This window comes from Podarcis bocagei, assembly GCF_964188305.1.
Source record: "Podarcis bocagei genome assembly, chromosome: 6".
Classification (NCBI taxonomy): Eukaryota; Metazoa; Chordata; class Lepidosauria; order Squamata; family Lacertidae; genus Podarcis; species Podarcis bocagei.
Window position 1 is genome coordinate 76,289,969 of NC_138130.1, and position 27,639 is coordinate 76,317,607.

Sequence of the window (27,639 nt, forward strand, 5' to 3'; positions counted from 1 at the left end):
ATTAGGGTAGCTGATGGCTCTCAAACGCTTGGTGAGTTAGGGACTTCCCCTGCATGTGAAGACAGGTTCTGGTAGATTGAGCAAACAAGAACAATAGTGGGTCCAATGGCCAAGAAGACGGTTTCTTCATGTGTTATAGAAGGAGCAGATGGGCTCATCAACTTGGGAAAGTAGCCCATCTAGGAGAAGGAAAACTCTGATCCTGAATCTTCACTGCTTTCCATGATATAATTGGGGGAAGAAAAGGCAAAGGAGTAAACCCTACACAATCCAGAGTAGAGTCCCTAAGATGGCTGGATGGCACCTTGTATGCCTCTGTCCAGCAATTCCTGTAGCCGAGACGGTGCCATATGTATTCCTCTGCTTTCCTTTGGATCATATTGGCGAGGCCGAGAAGGGAGTCTTGCTGTCTGCTAATGCAGCAATTTGGCTTCACACCTCAGAGGCACACTCTAGTGTCTCTTCAGACAAATGGATGCAAACGACAAAAACAACAGACAAGTTCCACTGCTGGCCCTTTCAAGTTGACCTGCTTTCCTTGGGAAGGGGAAACTAACAAGATTTGTTACAGGAGGCGTTTGCAAAGACAGGAGTATCAACATGACCATTAAAATGCTATGTCACACAGTAGAAAGTATTTGTTGACATACCTAGCCATGGAAGCATGGAATTCATTTACCCCAGCTCTTTACAACACTGAAAGCAGTGAACACAGAACATTCTGCTCTTGACAACTGATGGACAGACAGCTTTTTGCAGTAGATTTGTCAGTCTTAGTATCAGGCGTTTTTTGGGTGTCTCTTTCCCCACAACAGCAGCAGAAATTACCTGGGTTGGGATTTCACTCACTTTTCTCAGCGAAGAATTGCTGCCTTGAGTTGGGCAGAAGTGGATGACACCAGCTAGGAATACATTGCAGAGGTAGGTACCACTGTTTCTGCACATAAACATGATTTATGTAGTGGAGAGCTTTGCATCTGCCCAGAGGAAACTGGTGTCTCATCTACTAACAATATTGATGCAGTAATTTAATAATAAAACTGCACTCAGCATGAACACACACAAAGCAAATCCATGGTGACAGAGAGAGAACTAACACACATAAAACCCATCTTGAAGCAGACTTATTTCTTCACAGGGCAGCTATATACAGTGGTACCTCGGGTTACAGACGCTTCAGGTTACAGATGCTTCAGGTTACAGATGCTTCAGGTTACAGACTCCGCTAACCAAGAAATAGTACCTGGGGTTAAGAACTTTGCTTCAGGATGAGAACAGAAATTGTGCAGTGGCGGCGCGGTGGCAGTGGGAGGCCCCATTAGCTAAAGTGGTACCTCAGGTTAAGAAAAGTTTCAGGTTAAGAACGGACCTCCGGAATGAATTAAGTTCTTAACCTGAGATACCACTGTATATGCTTACTTAAAAAGAATGTTGCCTCACTGAAGTAAGATACAGCACCCACCAAACCATGAGTTATAATTCAACATTAATGCAGATCTCCATATTAATAATTTGAATGCAGTAATTGTTATAATGTGTAAGGAGGTGATTCAGACACAAAATGCATCCCCTTGGGCATCCAACTGCATTTCTATTCACCTGAACTCCTTGTTCTCTGAATATTTCAGACATGCCTCATTTTATGCACCATCCTATTAGATGTGGTGGCAGTCACAAACATCAAGCACTTAAGGAACCTGCAACATTTCTCATCAATGTGGGCTGGTCTCATGCTAGCTGCCTCCTACCCTCAACTGTAGATAGGAAACTGGTCATGCCTATTAAAGCTTGAGCTACAATATATCACAGAGGAATCATAAAAGTATAGAAAGCTGGCATAAATTACCCCTACTCCAAATTCTGTTCAGGAGTGGGGCTACTGCCACCAAGGCTTATGCCAGCCTAAGATTCACAAGTCTTAGCTCAGGCAGCTGAGCCCTGGCTGACCCAGACTGGAAGAGTTATGCCAGCATATCTCTGGCTGAGCTGGAGATCTGAAGCTCATCTGGTAGTTCTTTGGTTTGGATTGCTCCTTCAGTCTCTAAGGCTGCAATTCTATGTGCAGCTGCTTCTGAGTAACACTGATTGAATACTGTGAGATTTATTTATTTTTATGTGGTTATTTACAAAATGTAGTTGTTTACTTACGCAGCTCTCATATCAGGCCAGCGTACATCAAAATAAAAACACAAAAAGCAGTACAAGGCAATCATTAAAATGGCTGTCTAGTCTTTTTTTAAAAAAAATCAACAACAATAACTTCTGTATAAACATGCATAGGATTGTGCCACAGGGTGCCACAATTCCCTTTTTCTTTCCATTTTGCTCCAGCAGATTAACATGGCTAGAACATAATGAAAAAATGTAATTTTAAGAACTCAAAATACTTAAAAAATGAAATGAGGAATACAAGGGAAGAAGGGCTGAGTAATTAATTATAGCTCTGTAGCCATAGAGCCATAAAGATACAATCAAATGATATGAAACAGAATAGGTGTTTGGATGAAGGGAGCTGAATAACAGTCAAAGAGCTGAACACTGGAAAATAGCAAAATAATGGATGGTCCTTCTGCTGCCCCCCCCCCCCAATGCTCATTCCTGTTCCAAGTCCCACAGTCTCTTCTGGAAGCTTACCCTTTGACTGAAGACAAACAGTTTGAACACAAACCATTCAGTAAAGTTGTCATACTGATACACACTATTGTGCCAGATCCGTCCCTGGTGTATCTGTGGCTTAGCTAATGGAGCTGCAAAAGAAGCTGATGAGACCCAGTGACCTTACTAGCATTTCCAGGGGCAGGGGTTTTTTTTGTGCTTTATCATAAGGAAGGTGGTGGGGATAGTTTGATACATTTTTGGCAGCAGGTACACTCACTTCAGGATTCTTTCCATTAATTCAGCTTTTTTCAACAAATAAACCAAACTCCGGTGCTGCAGCATTCTTTTTAAAATGGCTGAAATCAAACTTTTTTTTTTAAAAAAAAGAAATTTCAGATTGTAACCTAGAATGAAAGAGATTGTCAGACATTTTCTAGCTTTACTGTGATTTATTTTGGAAGGCAGGGACATTCAGAGCACAAGATGCTTACACATGCAGAAATCTTATCTACTGGGCACCCTTTCTGTATTATAAACAATGCTAAATGTGAAGTGCAAGGCAGAAGTGTGCATCAGCTCTGTGTGTGGCCAAACAGGCAAATTGGGGTCTTTCCCAGCCTCCCAAGTAAGAATGTGATGTCATTAACCCCCCCCACTCCCCATTGGATCAGCATCTCCACAAATTCTTGTGTCAATTTGTTTGGCAAGGCAATTCAGGTTTGGGAAGGCTTAGGCAGAATGCCTTTGGAAGGTTCCCCTCTGGGAGTGGGCCCACATCCTTCTCATTACCACGTCTGCTGCTCATTTCCTTGCCCTCTCCCTTAGGGCCTAGTTCACACAACCACCATGGAAAGTGGAAAATATTGTTTCTTCATCTCATTCCATTCATTGTTTGTAGAGGGAAGGTGAACGAGCAGCAGTGGCAAAAAGGAAGGACACCAGGGCCAGGAAGTCCAGGGATCATTGTTGGGCCCTTCACAGCGTGCAGGTCTCAGCAAGTGCCTGCTAATGATGATCCCTGATACTGACCCTGCCTATCACCATTGAACGAATCCTGACAAATCCTAGGGGAAATGGGAATGTCCTCCCAAATTACTTCAGCCACAAGGGGTAGGAGGTTGGGTGGGTGATAGTTATCTCCCACAACCAAACCCTAGAACCAAAACATCCCTCCCACAACCTAACCTTAGAGAGGACGCTCCTCTCCATATCTCCATCTACACCCAAAATCTGTAATTTTCCACAAAAAGGAGACTTAATTTGAGCCAAACTGCAACATGGCTGTCATCCCAGCAATTGTTTTCACACCAGGGCTTAGTTATGTGCAAAGATGGGCAGAGTGTTTTGAATGCTATTAATTACAAAAGCCCACATGCATGCAGACATATGCATTCCCAGTTAAATGATCTCAGGCAGGTATGAATTTGAACACCTATCATTGTATTAATTCAGCATAGCTGGGAAATAATGAAAAGTACATGGAGAGTTTGATATAAAAGCAGTGTCGATTCAGCACAGTGACAGTAATAAGATTCGGACTCTTTAAATTTCCCAAGCCATTTCTGCTGCTAAAGAGGTATACCCATGAAGTATAGCATCACCCATTACTTGGGACAGAACTAGCCAGATGTCAGATTGGCCTAAAGGCAGAATGAACTGCACCAATTTGCATCCGTTGAGGAGCAGGTTCATTTTATGAGGCTTTCTTTGAAATCCCAGAGGGCTCATCTACATCCCCTTGTGTGCCTGTGTAGCTGCATGAAAACAGATACATCTATCTATGAATACACACAGACTGCATGGACATATGGTTTATGGAAACATTATGGGATATGGAATCTATGATAATGGAAGGAAATACATTATCTGGTTAAAAGATTATATACAGTTGCAAACTAAGTAGTTGCAACAGGAGTGGAACACAGGCTCTCTGGGGGGAAGATACAGTAGAGTTTGCCATTCACTCACCAACAGTTACTTTCCTTTGACTGATATGTTTAAGTGGGCAATTTAATTCTCCAGGATTTACTTCTCACACAGGTTTGCTCAACTTCTTAGCATACAACACCATCTACTATTCTAGACCTGGATTACAAACCTATGCAGTAGGGGGAAGCAGCCACTAATAATCTGGTCATGAGGTGCTGGGGGTGGGAAGCTGTGCATTTCATTAAGTGACTCTTAATTTAAGCAGTGGCAGAGAGAGGTTTTGAAAGCTTTTGCTGCTGTCAGTCACCCAGCAGCAGAGGCAACCTTCACCCTGATATATGGAAAACAAGTTTCCTCATGCTGCAATGACTCTGGGCTCCTGTCTCTTGAAATGGCCAGCTGCATGGTCAGGTAGGTAGGAAATGTTGCTGAAGGTCTACTTTCACCAATGATCTGACAGAGGGAAGAGAACAGCTGAGCTGAGCAGGGATGCAGTTTAAAGAGTGGGCAATGCCTGCCCGCTGCGCCCATTTCAGATCACATATAACTCTTTCTCAAAGGCACCTTTTCTCTTCTCTTGAAGAAGACCAGCACCAGGGTCTGAGAGTGACCTTTAGCAAAATGCCCCTATGCTGGTGAGCTTCACTGGGCTTACCTGGGGAGTGATTAGAATGCTCCAATGACTGCCATGCATACTGACGTATGCAGCTTCCCAAGGGTACCAGTACCAATGCCTGTTGCCCTCTGATAATTATGAGCTTTTTAAAAAAGTAACCACCACCAACAGCCTTAAAATACAATGTGTTTGGGGGTATTTAATTTTGAATATATCTAGATGTAGGCCTTTGGGTCTTGTTTCGTCTCCTTTTTATTGTCTTGTGCTTTTTATTGTAATTGTGTGCTGTGTTTGGGGTATTTTGTGTGGGGAGGTGGAGGTGGTTGCTTATGGTCTATTTTTACCAGCTGTAAATTACTGTGGTATTTTATTTTATTTGTATACCTTCTTGGGAGAGTTAAATAATTAAATATATTTAAATAAATTAAACAAATGAAGGACACAATGTCTTTAATTTGCCCAACAACTGCCTGTTGTAATTGCAGAGTCCTGTGCACAACGGAATGATGAGCAGTATGTGCCACATGCTTAATGTTGCTTTATTTACAGTTCAATGTTGAGAGATTACAAACATGCATCTTGCTTCTGCGGGAGCAGAGAAGCAACCGTCCTTCTCCTCGGAACGAAGAACACCGAGAGCACAGTGAAAAACAGGAAACCAGTGTACGTCACATCCAGCCTCCCATTCCCGTGGGAAAACCCAACAGTACTCTGACTGTGGAATGTAAACATTGTCTCGTGACAAGCACTTCGCTGCACAGTGAAGAGAGCAGAAACCAACACTGCCATCATTCCTCATCATTGACCATGCTGGCTGAAGCTGATGGGAGTCCAACAACGTGGGCACCACGTTGACTACACCTGGTTTACATTGACTGAAAGCCACTCCTCACAATTTGAAAATGATGTCTTTCCCATACAGGGGACTTTCAATAATGGAACCTAGGACCTTCTGTATGTAGAGGATCTTCTTCGTTACTGAGCTGTGGGTCTGCTGGGAGACTGTTTTAAATGTCTCATCTATGTGGTTGAGAGCCAATTACGTTGGCCTTTCTGGCCTTATTTTTGAGCAAAGCGATTAGAGGTATAGCTCAATGAACTGCAGCAAGTGGGACAGAACTATTCATACCCCCAAGTTTCTTACTTTGCACTGGGGAAAAAATGAAGAAGGGGTCATGCCATTTAATAGAGGGCATATATTTCCTTATCTTCACTTTGCACAAAAAATGTCTCTCATATTTAATATATTCTCACAGTGTAAAGTTAATAACCACCATGGCAGTGTGAGGGAATTTATGATGGTCTTTCCCCCTTTGTGAGTTCAGTTTAAGAGGACCAAGCACAATAGAATGTTTGACCTCATTGCAAAGTTATTGTCCATCAGTGCTTGGAGAGTGCTCCCTTAGTTCCATGTCTTGGTGGTGCAAACTCTCATTCAGTATAATGGAGAAGTCTGCTGGCTGATCAGGTTTGCAGGATAGACAAGGTAACAATGGAGCACTAATTTGCAGAGACCCTAAAGGTGGCCTCAGTGTAGATTTAGGAGTTACATAGATCTGTCATGGACACACGGCTTATGTTTACATGTAGAAGCCCAGTTTCTTCTGAAAATGATGACACATTTATGTAGGGCTTCTCATGTGTCAGTCTTAACTTTCTGCATCAGAGGAGCTGCTCTGTAATGTTGAAAACTGCCCTCTTCGAAGCTAGTGGAGTGTCATTGTCTATGAACTGGTGAAATGCACAGTATGAAACTCTCATCTTGTATCTATGGAGAAAATCTGGGTTGATACCACTGTTCAAACTTGGACTCAGTGTGTAGCCTTGAGATCCTCTCCAACCTTAAGTCAATGCTATCCATCTGTAAACTGAGAATAACAATAGCTTATGTCCCTGGATTGTTTCAAGAATGCATTAATCACCTTTGTGACAACTCTATGAATAGTAAGGGTTTTTAAATGCTCCTCAGACCTCCATACAGTATTAGAATCCCAGCCATGGGAGCTAAGAGCTATCCTTGGGATCTCCAAGTGCAACAGTTGATGCAAAGAAACCTGCTTGCATTAGATTTGACTTTATTTCTATATTTATATTGGAAAGGGTGTTACATTGGGTTTTTTTTTTAAATTTAAAAAGACATGCCTTCAGAGTGTCCTGGATTTAAAATAACACATGCTCTTGAAAGGGTTTGATATTGGCCAAATTATAATAATGAGATTCTTTATTGTTTTAGATTTTTCATGCAGATATTTAGAGTGGTTGGCACAATAAACTTTGCAAACTACAATTCCTGCAGTGTCATATGCAATAACTGATCAGTTATTGCATTTTATTGTTTTGTTAACTTGTATTTTGTTATCTGAAAGCTGCCTTGTGAATGTTTGTTAAAGTGAAAGGTCGAATGCATATATCTTACACAAGAAAGCTTAAGGAAATGAATAAAAGCCTGTACGAGTTTGGACAAACAGCAAATATTTATGATCAGAATATAAACTTAGAATTTGGAGCAAGACTCCTACCGATCTTTAATTACAGCCAACTCATGCCCTGTGAAGAAGCTGCTGCAGATACTTGCATTGATTTGTACACCTTTTCTACAGATTGCCCCTGCTTTGAAGTAAATTATGCATGAGATTAGCTCAAAATGTGCTCTTCAGGAAATGTTGATCCTCCATCATTCATCGTATAATCATCCTTACAGCCCTTTTGCTACTAATAGGTTACACTGGTTAAAATACTCTCATTAATAAGTATGTATGAGATTAGCTCAAAATATGCTCTTCAGGAAATGCTGATCCTCTACCATTCGTTTCATGATCATCCTTACAGCCCCTTTGCCATGAAAATGTTATTAATAATGTTGACCCTTCTTTGTTTATGCAATAGCTGTATTGACAACATCAAAAGGCACTGGCTGGTGTTTTGGCTTTTTCTTTTCTTAACATTGCAAGGAAAACTTGCTGGAATTCAGTGCTTCATTTTCTGCAACTGACAACAGTTGCAGAATATGCTTGTTTAGGTGCCTTGATATAGCCCTATTTTAGAAGGAATTTAGCATCCATCATGTTAGCACCAAACAATGGGAAACACAAAGAAAAAAACCAGGAATCTTTTATCTGATCCAACCCTGGCAGAATCTGAAAGATGTCATTAACCCATCTGAAGGATAGCTCTGTGAAGCTAGGAAAGTTGAATAGGAACACCCGTAGGACTATATCTAACAAATGCACCACCTAATCTATTTTAAAACAGTGTTTCAGGTGAGAAAATTGTTTGTCTACATATGCATCCTATCTCCTTTTTGACACAATAACCTAGGAACTGGTACAATGAACAGCTATGTGTCTATGCAGGTACAATCAAAATTATTTGGTTGCGGGCAGTGAATGCAAAGGGATGAAATAAAATGAAACAGCTCCTCTGATAGAATTGTTTGCTTGGACCTGGATGACATTATTATTCTAAGGTTTGCAACATCAAGGTGCAAATATCAATGCAGAGAATGGCACAACCTATCTGGCTTCTAAAGTATGATTTAAATCAGTTGGGATCTGTTTTCCCCAAGGCTGGATGTATTTTAAATTTCCAAGCCAACAGGAGAGGCCATTTTACATGTTCGAAACTCAATGGAGACCACTTTCCTGTGTGAATTAATGTGCAGCCTACATATTAATTGGCTCTAGGTTTTTGCACGCAAGGTTGGAACAGTCTTATGTTCACTGTTTTAGTTTACAGGTTCTCTTTGCTTCCAGACTGCAACAAAATGGAAAGGGTTTTGGTTCCTGTCAAGCTTTGACTTAACCAATTAAGCCAAAAGTCCTGTTTTGACTGTGAGAACTAGTTATTACTAATAGCTGCCATTATGGATTACTATTTTTTACCTTTTCAGATTATGATAACACATTGAGAAAGTATTTAAAACTGGTAGTAACTGCTAGTTAAATGCCTCTTTCAATATGTTATTTTAATCTTAGAAAAAAACTTTCTATGTAGGGTAAGGTTCTGGGTCATTCCAATACTCAACACATTGCACTCCCTGCTAATTGAAAAGAAGATCTAGAAGTCTAGGACAGCCAACTATAAACCACAAAAAGAAAAACCTTGTAATTTTCTCCTGTGAAATGTGATATCCATGAATTACACTATGAATCTGAAAATCAGTTTACTTGGAAACAAACTTTTTGCTGTTTCTACAGCTACAGAGCTATAAAATGAAACTAGCAGGGCTCCTGCTGAAAAGGAAGGAGACACTTAGGAAAAAAACAATGTTAATTAGCACCTTTGCACACAGGGGAAAAACAGAACAATTTTCTTTAAATCTGTATCTACCTTTAGAACCATTAAACAATTTCTTTTTTTCAAGCCATCATCATTAAATTTGTCTATCCTCTTCTAAATCCATCTCAATCAGTGCTGGCAATTTCCTCTAAATTAATACACCAAACCACCCCCCTGCTGAGCAAAACAGCTTTGCTTTGCAGATAGGCCTCACTGTATAATGTATAAAGACGGTGTAAGACTCAGCCCTGTCTTTATTGTGAGTCTGATGGAGAACTGCATTAGTCTGAACAAAAGCATTTCAAGGCATCTCAGAAATACCCTGGGTGTACAGCCTGAGCAAACAAGCTGTATCCTCCCTTTCAAGCTCCAGTTACCCCACACCTAGTGGTGGGCTGATGCCATACCCAGATTCCACTGTGGTGCTCTTCTCCCTGGCAGGGAAGAGGGGAGGTGACTGTCCTGAGAAGGCAGGAGGACATGGATGTGACCCTGGACTCTTGTTTATTAATTAATTTATATATTATTTTATGCCAATTACCGCTTGATACCAAAATAGGCTTCCTTCGTGTGTGTTGGCTTACTAAATCAGGGCTTCTGTAATACATTTTGATAGACCACAAACCATCCCCATTTGTGTGCTGAACCATTCAAAACTTACAAGAGGTTTCTTGACAGTCTTAATGAGTTTCTCTGTGACTTCCTTTACCACATCCTTCATTAGACAACTGTCTAATGTGCAGTGTGTTAAATCCTTTGAAATCAAATGACATTGGGATTCATATTTTTTTTTTATACTCACAAATGCTGATTGAAGTATTGGTTTTCCAAACACCAAGACTCATATTTGCTAAACAAGAGCATCTCAAATATAGACAGGGATAGGAGAAGAACAACTAATGGCACAATTCTCCTTGAGCACAGGTAGTTAAGGTCACGGTAAACATGTATCTTTTTATTCTCCAGCAAATCAATCTCTGGATCGTTTTATTTATTATTTTTCAAGTCTCACTATTTATTCAGTTCGGAATATTAGGGAGTTGGCTTTATTCACAGTACCTACTACCCTTGATGCTGATGTTCTGTCTCCACAGCTGGAGGCAATAATGCTTCTAAATGCCAGTTGCTGGAAACCACAGGAAAGGGGTGGTTGATGCTTTTGTGCTCGGGTCCCGCTGGCAGGATTCCCAGAGGCATCTGGTTGGCCACTGTGAGGATAGGATTCTGGATTTGATCCAACAGCCTCTTCCAACAGAGCCAGTGTGATGTAGTGGTTAAGAGCAGTGGACTCGTAATCTGGTGAACCAGGTTCAATTCCCTGTTCCTCCACATGCAGCTGCTGGGTGACCTTGGGCCAGTCACACTTCTCTGAAGTCTCTCAGCCTCACTCACCTCACAGAGTGCTTGTTGTGGGGGAGGAAGGGAAAGGAGACTGTTAGCCGCTTTGAGACACCTTAGGGTAGTGATAAAGCAGGATATCAAATCCAAACGCTGCTTCTTCATATGTTCTAAGATATACCAGTGTCAGTACATGATGCTAACTATCTTAGAGCTCAGGTGCAAAGAGCCCTGTATGTACTTCCCAAACTTCATCCTGCCTAAACATCTGTCTCCTGCTCTTGTTCTCCTCAAATCTATTTTTACTGAAAACAATTATTCATCTGTGAGTGTCACGGTAAATCTGTGCACCTCAACGTATGGCGAAAGGCAGTTTGGGATGACACAGTTTTCAAAGCAAGAGTTATTCACTGCTCTTGGTCTTACCATAGGAAAAGGCCTGCTCTGCTCAGTGGTCAGCTTGATTCCTGAGCTCAGCAGTCAGCAGGACGATTCGCTTCTGATTTACAGCTTCCCTGGGCTGCCAGCTCATAATAGAATGAGGACTAATATGCAGGCGATGGCTGAAGGATGGCAGCAGATATTACAGGCTATTTGCAGCAAACTTGTAATGTGTTTTTGGTGACACATTCCCACCAGGGGGTGCATCAGCATATTGTGTATCAGCTGGAGGCTGCAGCATATATTCCAGGTTTTTGAGGTGACAATGGAATGAATGACCACATGGAGGTCTGAAGCTGAATGAAGTGGTTTGTTTTCTAACCAAGTAATTAAGGTTGCCACTGCAGCTTTTAAATCTGAATGCAGTGATGTATTGCTTTAATTCTAACACTGTTAAAGAACATGAGGGTATTACACCGTTCTGGTGTGCAGTGCTTCCTCACCTACCAGAATTCAAACTCAAGCCAGTGGCAGCTGGTGAGGTAGAAGGCAGGGAGCCCACTATTAGTCTGAGCTACTGCCAAGGACAGAGATAACTAACTCTAGTTTTTGAGCCATCATATTCCCTGCAGAGTTCTACAATGGCAACACTGAGGCCAAGGAGAAGACAGCTGACATGCTGTGCTACCTCCTCAACAGGTCGTGTGAAATTGGGCGGGTGCAAGCTGGCTGAGGGCAAATTGAGATTGGTGGGGTGGTGCCCCATTCACCTTGATGGACCAGCCTCAACTGGCTCAAGAGATGCAGACATACACCCTTACACCACCCCACCTCTTCTGATTTGTATTTCAGATTTTGTGCAAATATAAAGCTCTTTATATGGGTAAAGCTATCACCATTCTGATTTAACCCCCCACTTGTGACATGACCACTGCTCCACTGTCTTATAATAAAGAGAGCCAGTGTGGTGTAGTGGTTAAGAGCGGTAGTCACGTAATCTGGGAAACCAGGTTCGTGTCTCCGCTCCTCCACATGCAGCTGCTGGATGACCTTGGGCCAGTCACACTTCTGTGAAGTCTCTCAGCCCCACTCACCTCACAGAGTGTTTGTTGTGGGGGAGGAAGGGAAAGGAGAATGTTAGCCGCTTTGAGACTCCTGAAGGGGAGTGAAAGGTGGGATATCAAATTCAAACTCTTCTTCTTCTTCTTCCTCTTTATATGGGTAAAGCTATCACCATTCTGATTTAACCCTCCACTTGTGACATGACCACTGCTCTACTGTCTTATAATAAAATTTAGCTGGATAGCCCTTTAAGGGAGCTCTGCAATGAACAAGATGGTAAGTACCCACAAAATGGTCTCCTTAGCAAGGACTCTATTTTTTTCAGAGATTCTTCTTTATACAGCTGATACCATCCTGCTACCTTCTATCACTTTAAAGATTCTTATGAAGTGGTTTGGAATTGGAGACTGGGGCAAAACTGGCGGTGTGCAGTTCTAACAGGAGCTCAGTATCAGAGGAGAGTGGATAAGGTGGAACTCAGGTGAATTTTCCTGGTTGTTATATGTGACAATGGAGTTTGTGAGGGGATGAGATCCTGATCTAACTTCTATTACTATATATTTCCTCTCTCCCACATTCACTGTTTGGGTTTCTAACTGAGATGATAGATATTCAAAGCACAGAATAGTGGTGTACACACACACACACACACACACACACACACACACACAGTCCTAATCTAGGCAAAACTGGATTAATGGTGGTTGGCAGGTCCTTAAGCTTTGAAAGAATGGGTTCCTTAGTCACTGATGGCATCTGACCATTTTACATCACTTTGCTTAACTGCTTTTGGGACGTTCATGGATCCACTCAATTTACTTGCAGGTTTAATTGTCAGCTGGTAAGAAAAGTGACCTCTTTATTCAGATTCAGACCTGACCATGCTCTGGCAGCCATGTTCTGTATTCAGACCACGCTGGTGGCTCTTTCTGATACACCTCCTGGTGGAAATGTGCCACCAAAAACACATCATGCAAGTGCTCAAGGTTGCTTTGTATTGTTTCTTCTGCAAGAAGGTTCATAAAATACAGTCTGTTCTGTACACTAGATTTTCTTTTCTCTTGGGGATATCTAAGAACATTAATTTGTCTGAACATATGACCAGACCTTCATATACCTTCCCAGTTTTGTGAAAATGTGTTATAAAGCACTAGTGTATATATCTGGATAACGTTTTCTTCAAAATTATATACTATACTGGATTTTATTTCCATACAGAATCTCTATTCTTTTTATGGCCTGCTGAGATTCCAACTTCTCTTTGAATCTGTATTTGTTACCTTTTCTTGTCCAATACTTGTCACTTGTCACCCATTTATCAAGTAAGTGATGCTCATTTTCTCAGGCATGCAATAGGGCAAGAAAATCTTGCAAGTGAGGAAAGAAAATATAGCTATTTTTATAGTCAAATTTCTTAACCATTAAAAAGAATAAATGTCTTATCTGCTGGCCCAGATTTTAAATGCAATTGGGGGGGGGGGGAATGGATGCGCCAAAGTTACTGATGACACTTGTCAGAGAAAGTTTACAGACTGCATGCTGCACGCTGAACTATTGTTAAAACCTGTAGGCAAGGTGACTATTAAAAGGAATTGTTCTGCTTCAAAGGTCTCCAGGAAGAATGCCATCTCCTTTGGTGTTCTATCTCTCCAGCAGCTTTCGATGTCATGGTGAGGCTTTGATTTAACACTCTCTTAATTCTCACATTGTGCCTCACTCAACTTTGAAAAAACTTTCAGGGTTTCTTTTCTCAGCACTAGACTCTTCTTTCAGACACCGAGACACAATTTTCATTGCATTTATTCACAATGCCAACACTGGGGGCGGCCATAGTCTATGTTGTGGCCCTTTCAATGACATGCCACCTAGATAACTTCCCTTTCCATAAGATGATTTCGTAAGGCTGTGAAATCCTTCCATCTAGAATATTTTATATGGAATGCCTCCAAGTGATCTCAGTCTCCCAGGACAATCAGGTATCCAAAGCATGCTAAGATGTTTTCTTAATTGTGTTTGGATGTATGGTAACTTCATGTTTGCAGTTGATACTAAGTTATAACTATTGCAATTCATGGGGTGGGAAATAAAAAGAAATTGCCTCTGGAGCCTGGTTGAGGGGCAGAAATTCCCTTGAAATTTTTCATGTGAGATGTTGTACTCACTTTGATTGAGTTTATGAAGAGGATTTTCCCCACCCCCCTTTCTGTAATTTTTAAAAAAAGGTTACAGCTCTCATTGGTTTAGGAACATAGGAAGTTGTATTATACTGATTCCATCTAGTTCAGTACTGGGTAGACTGATTGGCATCAGCTCTCTGTATTTCAGACATGCCAAATATGTCCTCTGATACTGAGCTTTGTCCCCGTCACATTGTCTTTTTCTTTCTTTGCCTTTTATAAAAGCATCATGAATTCTCAAGCCCAGCTGGTGTCCTTCCCTCCTGCCTTTCTATACAATTAAAAAAGGACCCTTGTGGCTCTCCATAATTTCCTTGTGAGCCCTCTGTTTCCTGGAGTGCTCATAAAAAAACCAAAACCTTTCCCTCCAAAAAGCACTGTTGCTGTGTGCAGCCCTTGTATCCCACTGTTCAGTCATGGGTTGCTCACCCCTGGCTTGAAAGCAGGAGAGAGAGAAAATGGGCAATGCTCTTCCACTTTCCAAAGGTTTGCCATATTCTGGGCAAAGTGGCTCTTTCTCCTGCTACTTTACTTGGGTCTGAGCAACCAAGTGGCTGAGACCCTTTCAGCCATAGGAAAACACAAACCACTTCATAAGAATGGTACCACAGGGGCTAGTTGGAAGGCTGCTGCTTGAAGCACTTATAAATGCAAATAGGGAGATTATAGGGGTTCCACTTGCATACAGGTCCTCCAGTGGATGCCGATATTACTCTGGCATTATTTAAATTTTACACTGGAATTGTTTTCTGATCTACAGAATATTAATTTGTCTGGGCTTTCCCCAGGCATCTGTATGAAAAACCAGTTCATCTTCAACCAACACCCCTGCCACATCCTACACCTTTACCCTCCTCTCCATCACGCCCTTCCCTCTTCACCAGTTGCAAGTGTCTGGGAATTTGCCAAGTCACTTCACAGCGAGCTCTTGAAACCTGCACAGTATTATTTGTGCCATATGCATTATATCCAGTTGATGAGCTCAAAGAGAATCGAAGAAGTGGGTGAATGGCTAAGGCACAAGTCAGCAAATTAAAGTTATGAGTTAGATGCAAGATGTGCTGCTTTAGAATACCATGGAGTATGATTTCCATTTTACAGATGAATAAATATGATGGTGTGTCAAAGGCAAAGATGGGAATAAAACTCAGGAGTCATTACTCATATAGTCTAGTGGTTTGACAAAGGCCACCCTGATTTCAGGTTCTAACAATAGCTCATTATAAACACATCTTTTTATAAAGTCCTCTGAGATCCTGATATGAAAAGAGCAAAGGTGGGTTTTAGAATATGAAGCAAACACTTTCTGCATTGTTCATCTAATCACACATTATTGACTTTATGCTCTTTATATTATTGGCTTATTTGTGAGCAGTATCTTTTACTTTTTACTGTTAATGAAGAGCCTAGAAACCTATAGAGGCAGTCTATTTCTCACACATTTATAGAACACAAGAACTTCTGGACCCTCTAAATATAATGATCAGCAGTGCAATAATATGCATGCTTACTCAGAAGTAAGCCTTATTGACTTCAATGTGACTCACTTCCAGGTAAGATGAATATGGATTGCAGCCTTACTCTGCCATTAGTTTCAGTTGGTCAAGATGATAAGGGGCATATGTATCATTAAGGTCAGGGAAATACTCTGTCCTGAAAGCTTGCTCATGTGCCATTCCTTTCATTCTCAAATAACACATCACCTTGTTCACGAAAACAGGCCACTCATATTAATTGAAAAGGGGGAAGGGATGTGTGGTCAATTGCACTATATAAATAAGTTGTGGGCAGTTCTTCAGATGATATGGAAAAAGAATGAGATGTCTTCTTCTCACAGGCAAATCTATGAACTTCTGTAACAATAGCAGAACATTTGTAAAGTTAAGATAACCATGATGTTCTTTTAGTGGAAAAAGAAAAGAAATACTCCACTTGAAAAGGTCTAGTATTCAGTCCAAATTTCTTTGCAGCATACAGCTGCTCTATTTCTTTGCCTGTTTTATTTGGCCTTGTTTCAATAGCACAGGAAGAACATCAGCAGGAGCTTAAATTATATGTGCTGCAAAAGCTTTTGCAAAATAATATCTTCTGTTCTTTGGAGTAAATTATTTTGGGTTAGCTTCAGCAACATTAATGTTATAATCCTATATAAAGGTAATTCATTTCCCCATCACTTTCCTTGCTGCAAAAGTCCAATTTTAGGGGGGAAGAGGGTTTGTTGCATAAGAGTGCCCAACTGTGGACCCTGAAATTGCTGGTATATGATTGAATCCCACCTGCAAATCCAGGCACTATTGGACTGAGTTAAAATGACTGATTGAGTGCAAGCTCATGACTTTCTGCATACTCTGAACAGCTTGAAAAATACAAAAGCCATAAAATGAAATATGAAAATATAAAACCTAAAACATTTTTTCCTATCAGTGGTCTTATCTGACTTCTTGAATGCTTCTTTCTTGGAACCTGGTTTAAAGTAACTTATATCACCACTTTACAAATGTCATGAATTTTCTACCAGATATCCCAAATACATATGCATAGAAAGAAGTCACAAATATTTGTTAATCACTTTGGAATAAATGAAATGAACGAACAAATAACAGATTATTTCAACAGACTGTTCTTATAAACATCTCTGTGCTTCCAATCACAAAGTTCCAGGTGGAAATATGTGACAATGTTTTTTCTAATACTACTTAATAACTGTAATGGAAACTATATGTAGAATATTACTTTAGTCTGAAGCAGACATGATGGTGATGAAGTATTAAATAATAGTAATGGAGGCCCCTCAACTATTGGTCTTTGGGTCAAAAGAAGAAAGGGAAACAAGGCAATAGTGCAAGAGAAAGAAATGCAAGTTTTCAGAACTGCACAGGAATAAGTCTGTCATGGCTCTGTACACTTTTGAAGTCTTCACTTAACAATCTCTGGGTGGCAGCACCAGGGTGATTTATTTCTGTAAAGTATACTCTAGGGTGAAGGATAAAGCAGTTGCTATTCAGAAGATGGAGGGGGAGAGAGGCTTTTACGAACTGTTGAAACTCTTTCCCCAAGAAAAGTGTCCTCAGCGTTCCTCTCCAACCTTTTTGCATTATAACCGGGGGCTGGAGAGAGAATTAAATTCAGTTCACATTTGAAGATGAATCAACACAAGGCATACTTTCCAAAACAATATGCAAACTGAAACACAGGGGTTTTTTTTGAAAAAAATTGCACTTTTGTAAAGTGCTTTTCCAGCCAAGTAATGCAGCCAAAATTAATATGCTATGGTAAAGTGTGCATAAAAATGCATATATTAGTGAAAACAGCATGGAAAATACATCATAGCAGGGAAATTCACAAAAAATGTGTACATAATAGAAGAATTTCACACTAAAATGCTGATGAATTTTCAGGAGGAATTCTAATAATAATTGCAAACTGGTGTTGAAAAAAATGACAAGTGGGTTGTCATAGGGTTTTGTCCTGAGCGTGATGTTATTCAACATATTTATAAATGACTTTGATGAAGGAATAGAGGAGGTACCCATCAAATTTGTAGATATCAAACTGGGAAAGATAGCTAGTATCTCAGAGGATAGAATCAGAATTCAAGACGACCTTAACAGATTGGAGAACTGGACCAAATTAACAAAATAAATTTCAGTAGGGACAAATGTAAGTTTCTACACTTAGGCAGGAATAATTAGGTGCACAAATATAGGATGGGGGACACCTGGCTTGGCATGTAAAAAGCATTTAGGGGTTTTAGTAGATGGTTCAGGGCCACAATACCTCAAGGACCACTTCTCCCCATATGAACTGACCTGGACCCTGCAATCATCATCTGAGGCTCTTCTTCATGTGCCCTCTTCATGAGAGATCTGAAGGGTGGCAACAGGAGAACAGGCCTTTCCTCTAGAACCAGACCTTTGAACTTTAACTATCTTTTAGAAGTGGGTGGGATGTTTTTAATGAATTTATTTTCCCTCTTGGTTTTAATGTATCTATGTGCATGCACAAGGGAAGGGCGGATGTCTATTTGTATGCAAGACATTTTGGGTTGCCTTGGACAAGATAAAGTGACTAACAAATTCAGTAAATAAATAAATAAATGAACCACAAGCTTAACATGAGTGATACAGTGTGATGCAGATGCTGAAGCTATTCTAGGCTGCATCCTCAGAACTATAATGTCCAGATCAAGGAAAGTAATAGTACCACTTGGTCAGCCCTAACCTGCAGTACTGTGTCCAGATATGGGCACCATAGTTTAAGAAGGCTATTGAGAAGCTGGAAAGAGTGCAGAAGGCAACCAAGATGAAAAACAGTTGAGGGAGTGGGTATATTTCACTTAGAGAAAAACAGACAGACGTTTTATGATAGTTATTTTCAAATATCACATGGGTACTGGAGCAAGTGTTTTCTGTTGCTCCAGAGGGTAAGACCCAAACCAATGGATTCAAATTATAAGAAAGGAGATGCTAACTAAACATTTGGAAGATCTTTTGGACACTAAAAGCTGTTCGACAGTGGACCATACTACAGTTTACAGATTACAGTTTAAAAAGAAAAGGAAAACACTGGAAATTATCAGAGAAACCGCCAAAATTTAATCCAAAGAAAAGTTCAAGGTGAATTTGAAGGCTCATGCAATGGCATTATTTACTTCCAGAGAAAACACACCCAAACCAGCCAATTGTTTTATTCTGTAAAGGCAGCACACTGAGTGTATGAAATAATGTGGACAGGAGGAAGGTGCTTTAACAAACATACTTCAGTATCCCCCTTCATTCAGCCTTTCCTGCTTTTTGTGTTGTTCTGGGAGGGCCCCCTCTGGAGTCCCAGGTGGGGGCATCAACATCCTTTCCTCTGATTGCTTAGCAACAGGGATTAAGTGTCCTGAGCAATGGTGCTACATGCCGAGTGTCAAAGCATTATAGAGCTACATCTGTGCTTCCGTCTCTAACTTCCTTCAGAAAAGTCCTATTGACTTACCTTTTTAAAACAAATGAAAGCTAAGTGCCTGTGGCCCTTGGAAGTCTTGCCCCCCCCCATTGTACCCCTTCTACTGCATGGTGAGACAATATTTCTAGTGAGCTTTCCATTATGATTCCAAGATAAATTTTGTGGCAGTGCTTGAATCACAGGGAAAAGAAGGACCCAGAAGCTTCTACCATGTAGTTTTAGCAGAGTATTGGTGAGTGCATTATTCACCCCTTTTCTATGCAACACTCCCCCCCATGCCCCCCTCACACTCATCACTCTAGGAGGGCAGTTGGGTCTCTGTCTCTCTATTGCTCTGTTTACTCAGCCTGTCTGCCTATTTCACTTTCCTGGCAATGCTTGAATTGCAGAGGGGTCCTGCCCCCTTTATAAAGGTAACGGGAGGATCTGATTTAGCTAAAATGGGGAGACGTCATTGGTGGGACTTATGGATTTTGGTAAACTCCCCTCCCTATCCTTTTCAGCTGCTTTTTCCTGGATGCTCAAAGCTAATTTTCTCTTAGTTATTACACCTAATCTCTTTAAAATACACCATCATCATGTTTGTTGTATCATTTTGTTGTTGTTGCATGGAGTAAATTGGTCAGAATGCTGTAGTATGTGATTCTAGCTGTTTGCTACTTTTATTTTATTTTACACAGAAAAGTCAATAATCTTCAGAAAAAATAAATAATTTTCATCAAAGGCACTAGTCCTGTTGACTCTTTGGCTTTCTGGAATAATGGCTTTATATGTTAGTTATCTTATAATCATATTATATAGCTGGATACTGCCTTTCATCTGTTCCATGGCAATGAATGGTAACAATTCACAAAAAACTATCCGCAAAAAAATGAATACTGATCCATTGCCATCTACATGCTATGAATTCTCATAGCTGTTTACTCAAGAGAATGAAGGTCAGCCACTGAATTGTTTTCTGTTTAGTCAATATTGTCCCATGTGTTTCTGCTGCCCTGTTTTTTGGAGAGATTTGTCTCATTGAAAACCAAATCCTTACATCAGGATGTCAGCCATGAGCCTAGCTTGCAATAACTAGGAGTGTTCATTTCCTTGGCTTGGAACTTATATTATCATTCTCAGCCTTCTTAAAGCCCACAAGATCTTATTAAGAAAACACTGAGGGACATAGGAAGCAGTATGAATGGACAATGAGTGTTCTCATGAAAGTTGGACAAACATTGCAAAGCGATGTCTCAATTTTTGAGCAACTGTGGTTGCTTTTCAATCCATTTTCTAAACTCCTCCCATATATTTTCTTGGAATGTTTCTTAGCACGAATGTTCATGGGAACTTTTTTTTTTAAGTATTGCAGTATTTTGGCAAGTATGCATACATAAAGTTTATATACGTGTGAGTCTATTCTCAAACTGGGAGAATGCAATGCTCATTCAAACAGGAACTCAGTGGTAACCATGGGACTTATCTTGACCAGCCAAAACTCAGCCAAAAAGTAACACACCATAAGTTAAAGGTGTGAAACAATTTAAATAAAAAGCAAATTGCAGAAATGTATGCACTATCCCCAAACCAGAGATGCAAATTTTCTATATGTATACCATAAGTCTTTTGATGATGATTAGAATTCAAGATGATGGATATCATCATTAGATGCTTTAGCCACTTTCTCAGGCTCAGGTGCTACTGCAGAGATTTCAAGCTGTGCATTTCCATCATGCCTTTTCTTCACTACCATTTTGTACATGATGGTACAGGTGCCAGAGATCAGTGCCAGAAGCAATGAGAATTGTTCTTGCAGAAGGTTACTGTTTAAAGAAATACAGGCATTATGCATGTAGTTTGGCTGCAGACTTCCATCTGGCATCTGGTTGGTCACTGTAAGAACAGTATGCTGGACCAGATAGGACTTTGGCCTGACCCAGCAAGGCCAATGTTGTTATATGGAATTCGCAGAACAATAGACGAGAGCTGGAGCAGTCCTATACTATTGGAAACAAAGTCTTACCTGGGTTCTCTTCTATTGCCATAATTCTGCTTTCTGAATACTGCACCTCTTTTTCACTTTCAGTATACATAATATGATTTCAACCAAGTCTACAAACGCCAACCAATTCCTTGAAAAAACATTTCAGTAACACTTTTCCAAGTTAGAGATGGGAGGACTGTAGATAATCAGGGCAAAGATTCAGAGAACAGGCAAAAAACAATTAAAAGACAGGTCTGATCTGTACCAGCAGATACCCCAATATTTGTGGGATGTGAAATGAGGGATAGAGATAGGACTGAAGGTGCTATAAGTCTCCCACTAAGAATACAGAATATTGCTGTTGGGTACTCCAAGTCACAGAATTTAAGCAAGTCATCAGATATTTAAAGAAGAGCTTGTGAATGTGCAAAGGTGTTAATTTCAGGAAATGAATATGAAAGACACAAGAGCACAGGAACCTGCCTTGTATAAGCTAACACAATTTATGTATCTAGCTCTGAGGGCAGCTGCTAACCAGGGTTTCATTGGCTCCTTCTCACCAGAGAAGTTAGAGACCAAACTGGGGTCTTCTACATGCAGTGTGAAATCCATCCATCAGTATATAAACTGACACTTGCTATCAGCAACTCTGACAGGTGTTGCTGCTCAAAGATGTTAGGTATATTTCATAAATTGTTATTGCTCAACTTTTTCTATTTTGACTGGAATTGGGGACAAATTGTGGCGATAAATAATATAACCATTTCTCCCCCTCCCCCCCCCTTTGGAAAGGGTAGAAATACAAAACTAGAAAATCCAGATGATCTCATAATTGGTTATTGATGAGTGCCCAGGGCAGTTGTGACTGTTTTCACTGATAGAAAACTCTCTTATAGCATATGATGCCAACATTGATCTACTTTACTAACACAGAGGAACATTCTTCCAACACAAGACCCAGGTACAAATACGTAATCACCCAGCAAACACAGAGTATGGGCGGCACTTGAACTACCTGGATGAAAGAATAATGCAAACCTGATTCACTTCTGTTTCATAAGACGCTGAGCTGAAATTCTAATACCCAGCCATACACAATACATTTTTTTTTCTTGAGACCATATGCCAGCATCCTAGAATGGTATGATTTCAAGTCCAGTTGAGTCTTTTGTTTATAAGAAGAAAATTGCAAAGAAAACTAAGCAGATTCCATACATGATGGGGAGCTTCTAAAGTCGTGGAGAGCCAGGAGTCATCAGGAACTCAATGTCTCAAAGCCTGTTTCTTCATGCTCCTCTGAAGAACTTAATGGAAGGTGTTGGCCTCTTTCTTCTTTCCTCACAGTATTTCATCTTGTAGCTCCTTTTATTTTTCACTTTGAGCATTCATGTCTCTCCTTAACTTTGTGTGCTTATTTCTCAGTCTCTGAAGACTGCTTCACATATTCCATTTTCTTAAGGCTAAATGCAAAACATTTCACATGTACCCATTATTACAAATGACAGATACAAGTGTTTCCAGCTCAGGAATCATTTGGATAAAACATTAAGATGTCAGGATTGCCCTGCCCTGTGAACACATTGGGAAAGCATGTGATTCCTTCAATGTGGCATGTGAAGCTGCTTTGAGGGTTGTCCCCCATCTAAGCAGAAACACTGGTTATGCATTTCTTTCAGTATAAACATCAATAGTATAGAAAGAACAATCCTTTCCTAGAACACATGTGTGTAGGGCATAGATCTTTGGGAAATAGGCTGAGCAATCACCCGGCTTCAAAAAGTACCTGGGAAGCAGTTCTAAGATTTATGATCTTTGGGACTGTGAGCACTGATTTGTCCATGGCATCCGAATACATACTTCTAGAATCAAGGACCTGTCAACATCTCCCATAGTTGAAATATTGACATAGCATAATATTTTTAGTGGAAAGTCCATTTAGCCTCCTTTTTAATTCTGGGATGACTGCAGTGGACACCATTTAGTTTCTGGGCTCAATTCACTGTGCTGGTTTTGCTGTATAAAGCCTTATGTAGCTCAGGACCCCAATACCTCAGGGACTGTCTCTCCACATAAACCAATCTGGCACTCATCATTTAAGGCTCTCCTGTGTGCCATATCTGAGGGAGATGCGCAGAGTGGTGACATGAGAATGGGCCTTTTCAGTGGTGGCTCCCTACTTGTGCAATGCTATCCCCAGGGAAGAACACCTTAGTTCTTAACTGAGAGGGTGGCAATTTAATTGTGCCTATAGCCTCTTTTTATCCTCATCCTTTTAAGTGGCATGGGTAAGATTTGGTCCTTTTATATGCAACTCTTGTTTTTATTGCTGTTTTTATATTTGGTTTTAATGTTCTTTGCTATTTTTGTTTGTATAATGCAAATCATTTTAAGTCACTTCAATGTAAAAAGTGACAAATTTATTATTAATAATATTTTTTTATTATTATCATTTTGCAAGTTAGTAAAACCTTATTTTACTTGGGCTGCAACTTGCTGTTTTATGGTGTTAGCTTTAACTGTCTCTGGAGTTTTGAATACTTATTCTTGCCACATTCTCTAGTTTTCTGCACTTTGCTAGACGCCTTGAGGTCTTTGGAGGACAGGTGGCAAGCATGCACACATTTTAATAACTCAATCAATAGCAAGAAGAATGCTTAGCAGACTTCTGCTGACTTTGCCTTGAATCAGAAGCAACTCTCAGGAGCATGACTTTAACAGCCATACTGGTGGTTTGAGTTCAGATCCCTCAGCATGGCTGGTCAGCAACAGAGAAGGTTGTAGCAACTTGGTAGAGTCCACAGATTTTGATTTTTACTGATGTGGGCTAAAGAAAAATGAAAATCAGTTTTCTCTCCCCTTCCCCTTTTGTGCTGATCCATATCTCATTCTTCCTCAGACAGTCCTTTCTTTTTCCTCCCCCATCATCTGTTTCTCTCCCCACCCTGTGCCCTTTATTTTCCTCTGCATTTTGCTCTCTGCTTTCTTTATGATGCTCTAGTTAATGGCTGGATCTATATTGTGTTTTCTGCCTTTCTCTTTTCCCTCACTTATCTCTTCCTGTCATTCTATTTTTATGTGACTCAGTCTTGTCATTCCCTGTCTATTTCACTGATGCTGCTTTAAAAAAATAAAATAATCACATCCTCCCTTTGCTGCTTAGCTGGCTGCCACTTAATTCTCCTGTCTTTACCTCACACGTCCAGTTCCTCATTATCGCCTCTCACTGTCTCAGCCTATCATTTGCAGTTGAGGTTATTGTTGTTATTAACCACTCCTGGGTGGGAAAAAATGGTCAAAATATGGGAATTAAAAAATGGCAGTGGCTCAGTAGTCAGGGAAGGGGCATTGACATCTCACTGCAGCCTAGACCAGGGTAAGGACATTTTCGGCTGTGCTGAAAGGATATAAATTGATGGCACCCTTGTTAAATTCCTCACAGGCACAGTGTGGGAGATTCTCAGTGCTGCAGATGCTGCAGATCAAGCCTAACTTTAGAGGAACACGTCTCCCTCAGCTTCCTGACACCTTTGGTCTGGCAGAAATTTCCTTTCAATTAATGAACTCACAGAAGAATCACATCAGAATGAGAGGAATCCTGAACACAGGAGGCAGCAGAATGGCAGCTTCCAGCATGGATACCAAGAGAACAATTTTAGACACAAGTGGAATGATAGTTCAAAATGTGAAAACGTCTGAAAACATAAGGAATGATGATGTCACAACTTCCAAATGGGTGTACAGGTGGATGTCAGTGGGGTTTCTTTACTAGTCTTCAGCACTGGTTTCCGGGGAAAGACACGTCTCTTTGAAATGGAAATAGAAGCTCTTGCTTTAAGTACAAAAAGGGATCAATGTGCAATTCCAGATGAGTAGGAGAAGGCAGAAACGCTGTCAACGAGAAAGGGTATGTGTGTTCTGATTCTGGCAAGTAGGCTCCAATTAATGGTATCACTGTCTGTACTGTATCAGTTCAGGCCCTAGCTATGTGCCTAAATACTGCAAGTGACTCTGGGATATTTGGTCTTCCTTGGTCTGTTGGCACTACAAAAATGTGGGAAGCCAGTACATCGGTGCATCAGTATTTAATTTCCCGTTTCCCCAGATTACCCCAACAATTACATCAGGCTTCATGGTTGACGCCACTGGCAGCCAGAATACTTTTAGGTTAGTGCGTTTTTTAGTTTCCTTGTAATTGTTCTCTGCCTTGAGCCTCACATTATTTTCTCTGCCCCGTAATAATTCCATACACTAATGTATATATGTCAGTAGTGGATTTGGGTGATGTGATAGCACCAACTCTCCACCAGCCCTCCTCTATGTGGCATCCAACAGTTGGTGGTTACTGGATTTCACAGAGTAGCACTTTGGAGCTGTCATTATACCCCCTTCTAAATATTTGATTGTAGATGCACTGGGAATAGGGCCCATCATTTATGTATTTTTAGAATGTTAAGTCTGTGAATGTGCAAAAATAAGACATCTAGCAGGCATTGTTACTGAGGTGATCACCTATGATGGTCTTTTGTGTATCCCTCCAAGTGCCTTTTTGTAATTTTGTCTGTGAAAGGCTAGATGTTAAGGACAGCCACGACATGGAACCTTGCATGCACACCTGCTAGCTCCAGTAGAAGTGTCTCTCACCAGCTTTGCACATTTGTGTGAGATTTGTGGGCATACAGGTGCCTTTTCATGACTTGATTCATAACTTAAATCACCCAAAAGCACATCCAGAATTTAGTTCTCTTACAATCCAGTTGCAGCACAGCACTCCCTTTAAAGCGCTACAAATGCTGGTCAACTCATTAACAGGAGTTATTTCATGGAATAGGAATAGAGATGCAACAGGTGCCCACTATTTGCATTTTCCAGGGAAAAAAGTGAAGGTGTTCTTGTTTTCAAAAGCTTCTCAGCTGGATGGGCAGAGGGGGGTACCTCTTTGCCCGGGGTGTTCTTTGTTCTTAGATCTATCTTTAATTGGAGGTGGGTTGTTTTTTTTTTACAGTTTTAAACCCTGTTTTAAACTGTTTTTATTATATGAATGTAAATTGCCTTGAAAAGTGTTTGATACTTAATATATGCTTATGAATAATTATTATTCATGACCATGATGGCAACAGCAACAACAGCCATTAGCATATCTAATGGAGAAAAACCTTCCACTAAAAGTTTGCACAGGATCTCAATCTCTCTAGTCATCCTATAGACATGGATCCTTTGTTATCCACCAACACCTTTTCCTCTTCTTTGTCACATAGGGGAAAAACCCTTCCAGGGACAATTTGACCTACAACAAAAATCACATTAAGTCTCAGTGTTCCGTCTTGGGAGAACTGCATTTCATGGGCTGAGCCTGGAGGAGGACTTATTTATGGGACACTCAGACATAAAAGTTAACAGGGACCTGGTCTGTTTTCTTTCTGTTAGAAGATATTTATTTATTTAAAAATATTTTTATATTACCCTTTCCATAGATCTCAAGGTGGGCTACCACAACAAAACACAGCTTAAGAAAAACCCCCACGATAAGTAAAAACACATCACATTGGATAAATATACTGCAATACTACTATAACTACAGTAGGCAAGCTGTCTGTCAAGTCTTGGTAGCAGGAACCCACAAAAATCTTGCTGAATAAATACCTAAAAAACTCAGTAGAATTGGTGCCTGCTTTATTTCACAGGGAATATGATTCCAAAGGCTAGGTACTGCAACAGAAAAAGTTTTCCTCCTGCCATCAAATGTACTTCAGCAGGCTTTGGACAACCAGAAAGGCCTACTTCAAAGATCTTGACAGCTAGACAGCTCTATATAGGCAAAGGTGTTTCTTCAGGTAATGAGGTCCCAAGTTGTTCAGAATTTTGCAAGTCAATCAGAAAACTTTAAACTTGGTCTGGTAAGTAAATTGGTAGCTGGTGATACTCTTTCAGTAATGGTCATGCATGATCATGGTTGACTGCTCCAGTAACCTAACCTCTACGTTTTGCGCAAGATGCAGCTTTCAGGACACATTACAGTACTCAAGTGGTGACGTTGCCAACGTGTGAATCACTGTGGTCAAGCTATATTGCAGTACATGGCAGTAGGCTATGTGGTAGTGCATTGCAGCAGAATTTATTTATTTATTTATTTCTGGAACATGCACCCTGCACTTTACCTGTTCCCAGCCAGAACAGCAAGAGGAGAGGGATCGCTGTGCAGAATATTTTTTTTCTTGTTTTCCTCCTCCAAAAACTAGGTGCGTCTTATGGTCTGGTGTGTCTTATGGAGCGTAAAATACGGCGATTTCAGCTTCCCATGGTATGTTGAAGCTAAGGTGGTCTGTGCAGGGACAGACTTTGGTAAT

At 40.5% G+C, this 27,639-nt stretch overlaps 1 protein-coding gene and 1 long non-coding RNA gene across 2 annotated transcripts in view; one reads left to right on the forward strand and one right to left on the reverse strand.

Annotated features, from left to right (window-relative positions):
* Positions 1 to 27,639, reverse strand: part of LSAMP (limbic system associated membrane protein) — a gene marked incomplete at its 5' end in the record, with an annotated part of 261,058 nt that overhangs the window by 120,627 nt on the left and 112,792 nt on the right. The gene's annotated exons all lie outside the window — the stretch shown is intronic.
* LOC308589172 lies at positions 745 to 27,058 on the forward strand. Its single transcript, XR_014009126.1, has 3 exons — positions 745 to 921; positions 24,735 to 25,199; positions 26,767 to 27,058. It is a non-coding gene; the product is annotated as an uncharacterized lncRNA (long non-coding RNA).